We start from the raw sequence: 7,952 nt of genomic DNA, 5'->3' as shown, positions 1-7,952 counted from the left end.
CACACACACACACACTTTAAATTGTACCAATCCAAAGTTATTACTTTGAGTAGAGAAGAGGAGGGCAGCGAGGAGCGAACATGGGGATGGGTGGCTGGGGCGTTTCTTGCATGAGGATGGGGAAATTGGAGTTATCCTAGACCAGAAATGTCCCTGTTGCTCTTAGGAAGGATACTTTATTTTTTAGTCATTTGCTTTTTCCACTAAATCACGGTTCACTGTTACTCCAAGTAAGAACTGCGATTTTGCAAAGAGTAAGCCATTTCTTGTGAATCTTGTAAGTTTCTGCATTTTGTAGTTCGAGAGCTCCTGGTTTGCTTTGGCATCGATCCAAACACGCTGTTAGACTTTCAGTCCATGGGCTCGGTAAATCGAGATCGAGATCGAGTGAACAGAACACCTTAGATAACCTTACATCTGTTTTCCTTTACTAAATAAAGGCATATGCAGATATGTCTGAGTATTTTGAGATTTCAGCTGCTTTTGGTAGGTCTTTCATTCAGAAAAATCAAATGGTTTGTTAATGCAAGGAGTCACTGTCCATGTGTCAATGGGTTTATATGTGCCACTCTTTCAAGTAGAGAGGAACTAATTATATGTTCGTGGCTAAAAGTTTTGAAAATTTCTGCAAATTGTTTAGGTTTGAACAGAGATTCGAAACACATTTATGCAAGCTTCCATGTTTTTCAGAGATTTGTTTTAGTAAGCATGACCTTGGCTACCAACCATAGATTGGTTTGAAATTGAAACCACATGGGTTGAGAGCCATTTTTTCCTTCGAAAATAGATTGCAAGCCATAGTGCCAATTCTTAAAAGAATGAGCCCAACAAAGAAGAATGGACTGGGCACATGCAGGTCAATAAAAAATGTGCATAGTAGCCTACTAATTAGACAACAACTCGATCGTGCAGAGCATACCAAGGAAACAAATACTACTATGTTACACCAAGAGCCTGCTTAATGCATACTCATTTTTTCACAGCTTCTCATCTGTTCGATTCACTATTTCGGCAGATATTGCAACTACTGATAGCCGGAGAGAGCTTCTTGATTATGGAACACATTATATTTTCTAGTAAGGAGAAAAGTCAGTTGCAACAAATAATCTTTTGATTTTCTGTTAGTTAACAAGTGAGCTCAGATGTTTTGTTCCATCTTAAGTGGTTGAAAACTTGAAAAGCATTTCCTTTATATCTGAGTAACTCTTGTTCTGTGCCTTCTCCATCAATATTAACCTTTTTCTGAATATATGCCATGTTTCTAGGCAAAATATTCATCATCAAAGGCCTCTTCCCGAACAATAAAACTTCGAGTTCTTGTTCACCTCCCCATTTGACCATTCTCTTTATTTGAAACATGGTATGAAGTTGCTTGGGTGGTAAACATGATTTATGGTACAAATTGTCATGCAGTGAGCTTCCTCCTAGATGAGGTGGTGAACATGGACTGGGGTTGCAGAGATAGTTGGTGAAGAAAGAAATGTTAAGTGATTTATTTAATAAAAAAAGAGTAAACTCAGATGTGCACGAGAAATCAATAGGTATACGTTAACTTGATTAAAGTTGAACAACCAAACTAATGTATGCCCTGTTGTAACGCATGATCAATTTTATTTTCCAAGTGAAATCTTCCTGCTAATTATATATATATTGCTTGTGCAGGATGTTTTCATTTTAGAAGATATTTTTATTATACTTGCTGAAGTGTCGTGCAAATGAAGCTAAATACAACTGAAATTTTAAGCGCATCAAATTGATCTTTTTTTTAGTTCTCATCAAATGGATCTTAGTTTGTAACATGTAATCATTTGGATCATTTCTCTCTGTATACCACGCCGAGTTACATTGCAAGTGAAGTTGATTTCAATTATTTTTTGATTGTTGCAGGCTATCTTTTCTATACATAGGAAATTTGATATAGATATAGGTGCAATCAAAAAAAATCTATACCTATAAAAATAAATAAAAAGCCCGTGGCAACGCACGGGCGTTCTGCTAGTTCAAATAAAATAGCAAATAAAATACTAGAAAATTCATAATTTGATTTTAAAATTCTTTCTCCAATATTTCTGTGATTTTGAAGAAGTCATATTATCTTCTTTCATTTATTTTTAATATTAAAATTATTTGGAGAGAAAAATTATAAAACCAAATTGATCCTTTTTTCAAATTTGAAATAAATTCAAATATGAAATTTTGTGAAACCTCCAACTCTCTTCGTGGCTCCTTGAGTTGCTTAAGATTTCTAGGATCTCAACCAAATGCAAGAATAAAGCCTTTGTTACGGATTACGGGAAACAAGCAAATAGAACAGGTTTGATAACTTACTCGGGTGCCGGGGCCTCGGATCCAGAGGTTTCGTGCATATGATGATCTATGTATAACATCCAAATTGAAAAATTGGGATGTTACACACTAGGGGCGTGCCAAGGGAGGGGGGAGTCCTGCTAGGACTCCACTCCTAGTAGGATTCGTCCCCCTTTTTTTCCCTTCTTACGGAGGTGGAAAGGGGGAAGGAGAGGGAGTAGGAGAAGGAAAGGGTGGTGGCGCCCCCTTTCCCTAGTCCAATTCGGCCTCCTTCGTTGTGGGGGGCGCACCAGCCCCTTGTGGGCTGGTTAGCATCCCTCCCATGACCCATATGGCCCATATCTTCCACCGGGGGGTTCCGGTAACCTTTCCGGTACACCGGTTTGTACCCGATACACTCCGGAACCCTTTCGGTGTCTGAATATCACCTTCCAATATATCAATCTTTACCTCTCGGCCATTTCGAGATTCCTCGTCATGTCCGTGATCTCATCCGGGACTCCTAACAAATTTCGGTCACCAAAACACATAACTCGCAATATAAATCGTCATCGAACGTTAAGCGTACAGACCCTACGGATTTGAGAACTATGTAGACATGATCGAGACACATCTCTGATCAATAACCAATAGCGGAACCTACATGCTCATATTGGCTCCTACATATTCTGCGAAGATCTTTGTCGGTCAAACTGCACACCAACATACGTTGTTCCCTTTGTCATCGGTATGTTACTTGCCCGAGATTCGATCGTCGGTATATTCATATCTAGTTCAGTCTCGTTACCAGCAAGTTTCTTTACTCGTTTCGTAATGCTTCATCCCGCAACTAACTCATTAGTCACACTGCTTGCAAGACTTATAGTGATGAGCATTACCTAGAGGGCCAAGAGATACCTCTCCGATACACGAAGTGGCAAATCCTAATCTCGATCTATGCCAACCCGACAAACACCTTCGGAGACACCTGTAGAGTATCTTTATAATTACCCAGTTATGTTGTGACGTTTGATAGCATACAAGGTGTTCCTCCGGTATTCGGGAGTTGCATAATCTCATAGTCAAAGGAACATGTATAAGTCATGAAGAAAGCAATAGCAATAAAATTTATCGATCATTATGCTAAGCTAACGGATGGGTCTTGTCCATCACATCATTCTCTAATGATGTGATCCCGTTCGTCAAATGACAACACATGTCTATGGTCCGGAAACATAACCAACTTTGATTAACGAGCTAGTCAAGTAGAGGCATACTAGGGACACTTTGTTTTGTCTATGTATTCACACATGTACTAAGTTTTCGATTAATACAATTCTAGCATGAATAATAAACATTTATCATGATATAAGGAAATATAAATAACAACTTTATTATTGCTTCTAGGGCATATTTCCTTCACTGCTTCCACTGCAGGCGAGGTGTTCGATGAAATGACCGGAAGGTATGCATCTTCGATCTCTTGTTCTTGCATTCTCTTTTCGCCATTGTGGTAGCTCTTGACTTGATGTCACTCAATGTAGCGGTGATTCGAACAATGCCACTGCCGAGTTCGTGAACTTGTTGGACACCAACGCCGTCGACATCGATCAAGCCCCGTTCACTGATTTTGATTACAATGAAATGGAGGGTGGTGTGGATGATCACGGCGGTGATGATGAAGTGGAGGAGGTAGATGAGGGGGCGTATGAGCAAGCGCAAGCAAAAAAAGCATGAGATCGAAGAACTACATGATCTTGGAAGATCAAATCTTGATCAAGGCTTGAAGTGCAGTGTCTCTTGATGCTTGCACAGGTACATCTCATACCTCCAAGAGATATTGGCAAAGAATCGAAGATCCATACTTCCGCGTGATGGCCAAGCATCTCTACTCCTAATGGAGCAGTTGGTAGTCTCGCTTCCAGGTTTTTTTTCGTCCCATCACTTTCTTTCGGGTTTTTTTCGTAGCTTAACCGTCGTAGATTTTTTTCGTCGCCTCCTCCACTTCATCGGTTTATTTTCACTTCACCCTCTCACACAACGAAAAAAACTGAACGGATCAGAACTTTCCATACTGACGGAAATTATTTAGTAATGTCTTTATGTAAAAGAATCAATCACAATCAATCTCTAAAGATCAAATCTAAATTAATTAATCTTCATAACGTTTGTTTCCTTTCGAATCACGTCCATAACTTTCCTTTCTTGTTTGGGCAGAAACTGTTTGGTAGCAGAGATTAGGAAGCTTCCTATGAGTGTAGTAATAGGAAGTATTTTTTTTCTTGATGATTCGTTTCCATGCATGATGATAGTAAATTAGGCCAATATTCACCACTATTTATCAACGTCATCAATCGTATCCATTCCTACTAGTTTTAAGGGAATCTGCTCGCTATGTCTTTTTTAAGGGGATCCGCTCGCTAAGTCGTCGTCGCACGTTATTTTCACAAACAATCTCTACTCCTAATAGAGCAGTTGGTAGCCTCGTACGGTTTATTTTTGTCCTCCTCTCACCTTCACTGGTTTTTTTCTCTCCACTCTTTCCTTGCAAACCAATAATTTTCTAACATACAAAAGATCACGAATCTATCTTTCCTTACCCGAACCAATCGCGCTCTACATCAGTGCATTTCTTTATTAAGAAAACTAACACGTAAATCTTAACGCATTGTAAACAAATCCCGTTATGGACCTAATTAATTTATTATGGAATCTATACGTGGTCGCATTGGTTCTTTTTCTCTCCACTCTTTCCTTACAAACCACTAATTTCCTAACATACAAAAGATCACAAATCTATCTTTCCTTACCCGAATCAATCGATCCCTACATCAGTGCATTTCTTTATTAAGAAAACTAACACGTAAATCTTAACGCATTGTAAAGAATTTCCGTTATGGACCTAATTAATTTATTATGGAATCTGTACGTGGTCGCATCTCTCCCCTCGTGAAAAAATCGCATCCCTCTCCCGTTAAAAAGGAAAAGAGAACATGAACGATCAATCCCACACCATGCATCTCAGTAGCAAAAAATCGCCCCCGCCTCTGCTACTGCGCCTCGCCGTGTGCCCGGCTCGACCCATGCCTCGCCTGCATGGCTGGACGCCACCGTCTCCACCGCCACGTACAAGAAAACGGTGGGCAGAACCATCCATTCAAATCGCACACCCCCACCCTCCTCCGCAATCCCTAGCCCCGCATCACCCATCGCTTTCTCGCCTCTCTTTCCCCTCGATGTAGATGGTGCCGAGCGGCGGTCTCGAGCACCGGCAGTGCCGCCCTCTCTATCTTCGCTGCATCGAGAGATGGGCCGAGGCTATCGTCGGTTCGCCGCCCACGATTGGGCCGCCTCCGGTTGTCGCGCACCACCGGCTCCACCTAACGTGCCCGACCCTCTCCGCTTTCGACCTTCCGGCGACCACATCCCTCCGCGCCTCCATCCATCATCCACAAGGCCACTCCCTGCACCCACCCTCCTAAATTCTCCATACCGGCGAACAATCACTGAAGATCCAAGTTGGCCCGATATCAATTTTCTTACATGCTTTCTTTATCAGTTGGTGATGGGAATGGGTTCCAATTTCTCTTTCTGACTGTGGATTCGCAGGCAATAAGCGCTTCTACATGCATCCTCCTGTTGGTCCCTAAAGTACCAAGGTAAATGGTTGATGTTGCGTTTGTCTAGGATGATATATGTTGGCTCTGTTCCGGTTCATCCGAGCAGTTCCGGTACATCGTGCATTTATCTTGCCAGTAATGTTCTGTGATGCTCTGATGCACTTTGGGAATTGTTTATCTTGTCTTTAGTGCAGAACATTTGTTTATTAATGCATGAGAAGAATCCTTGTTACTACCTTGAACCTGTTTTATAATCCATATTGTTATGCACTAGCGCGTGTGCGTATGAAATAGATGGATTATGGTCTCGTACCCAATAAGATGGATATGTGTGTGTGTGTTAGAGAGAGAGAGAGAGGGAGAGGGGGAGAGAGAGTGAGGAGGAGGGAGGGAGAGAGTGTGTGTGAGAATTTGATGGTAAAAATGTCGCCAATGTCACTTGATATGTATGAGAATATTAAATGTAATATTAACATAACTGATATTGAACTCTTAAATTTAATGTGGCCTCGTTGCAACGCACGGGTGTTCTTCTAGTCCCAATAGGACACCACAGAACTTTCGGTCACTCCAAGGTCATTGGGACATGATCAAGCGATTCGTAGTCGTTGGGCAGCTTGCTTGGAACAAGTTCGCAGTGCACCTCCAAGTGGAACTGTGGAATCCAACTATGTGAGTTTGTTTTCACGTCCCAAGTTGTGCACATCATTTGCATCATATGAAATGATTGCATCATTTGACTTTGTTTTAATTGTGTAGGACAAAATTGGCCAACAAAGATACAAAGACATGGAAGCTTCTGAAGGCAATTTTTTTTAAACTAGAGCATTGTTGAGATATGCTTAAAGAGTGCGACAAGTGGAAGTTGATTGACAAAGAATCCCCACCGAAGAGAGGTTCACTTACGAACATGGATGAAAATGAAGATGATGATGGCTCAAGAAACTTGAACAAGCCCGATGGTGACAAGAAGACAAAGGAGAAGATCAAGAGGGAACACGAAGCATCGAGCTTGCAGGACAAGATAGATGCCATGGTGCAATCAAATGAGTTGATGTTAGCGATGACACTGGAGAAAAAGAAAGAGTTGGCCGAGAAGAAGGCATGAGAGAAGTAAAGAGAAGTGGCAATTGCTCAAGGACGAGGGGTTGCGCAAGGCGGCCATTGAGGAGAGAAGAGTACGCACCACTGAGAACAAAGCCATGTCCAAGTTTCTTGCTGAAGAGAATAGTATCATGACATTCAACCGCAATGACATGGACGACATCACCAAAGAATGACATGGTATGGCAAGGACAGACATCTTGAAGAGGAGGATGCTTGAGTCGGCCGGTGCGTGTTACAGTGCCGGCGATGTTTTCTCATCGGGATTTGGAACCAATATCGCTGATGCATTCAGTGCGCCCGCCAATGATTTCGGCGCCGGAGTTTGAACAAATGTCGGCGATGACCTCGATGGAGGTAGTGCGGACTGAAGAGCCACCAAGATGATGACGGACATGGTCATTGCTTTTGCATGAAGTCCTTTTGCGTTTGTCCTACAAAACTATGCTTTTATTTACGCGCGAAGTATGTTTTATTGTTTGAATTTGAACTCATTTGTCAGAATCGCTGTCTAATTCGTTTATTGGGGGTTTTCGGTTTACGGGTCGACGTGGCGGCGCCCGAGCAGACCCCGCGTGGCTGACCCGTAAAAGAACATCTTCTGCGAATATCTTTTTTACGGGTCCATATTGTAGGGTCTGACTCTGTCCTCTCCCGCGCCGACCCGCAAACCCGTTTTCCCGCGAACTCTAAACGCATTTTGCAGGTCGGCGTTATACGGGTCTGCTAGGGATGCTTGAGGGTTTCCGGAAAATAAAAATGGAACAAATCAGACACTTAAATTGGTGTATGAGAGCGGATTATCTAGCATGCACGGGATATCCCATGCATGTTCTGGCGCCATGGTCAGGTTGTGTGTCAGAACCATTAGTATCAGAAATATCTCCTCTCTTATTTCTTTCTATGTAAATTTAGATGCCTGGTATCTTGTGAAACAAAAGT

The 7,952-nt window shown here is 41.9% G+C and overlaps 1 long non-coding RNA gene across 9 annotated transcripts in view; it reads left to right on the top strand.

Moving 5' to 3' along the window:
* The window catches only part of LOC119323811, an 11,489-nt gene extending 5,348 nt beyond the window's left edge, over positions 1 to 6,141 (top strand). For 3 of the 9 annotated variants that reach the window (XR_005156540.1, XR_005156524.1, XR_005156519.1), the window contains one exon: positions 1,663 to 1,870. This is a non-coding gene — a long non-coding RNA (uncharacterized LOC119323811). Of the gene's footprint in view, positions 1 to 1,413; positions 1,871 to 3,693; positions 3,752 to 3,830; positions 4,259 to 5,895 lie in introns of those variants that run through there. The other 6 variants (XR_005156535.1, XR_005156523.1, XR_005156518.1 and 3 more) reach the window with 3 other exon arrangements.
* The last annotated feature ends 1,811 nt before the right edge of the window (positions 6,142 to 7,952 follow it).

Source organism: Triticum dicoccoides, chromosome 1B (genome assembly GCF_002162155.2).
Source record: "Triticum dicoccoides isolate Atlit2015 ecotype Zavitan chromosome 1B, WEW_v2.0, whole genome shotgun sequence".
In the NCBI taxonomy this organism is placed as follows: domain Eukaryota; kingdom Viridiplantae; phylum Streptophyta; class Magnoliopsida; order Poales; family Poaceae; genus Triticum; species Triticum dicoccoides.
Note: the sequence above shows the minus strand (reverse complement) of the source record. Positions and strands in the feature narration are given on the sequence as shown.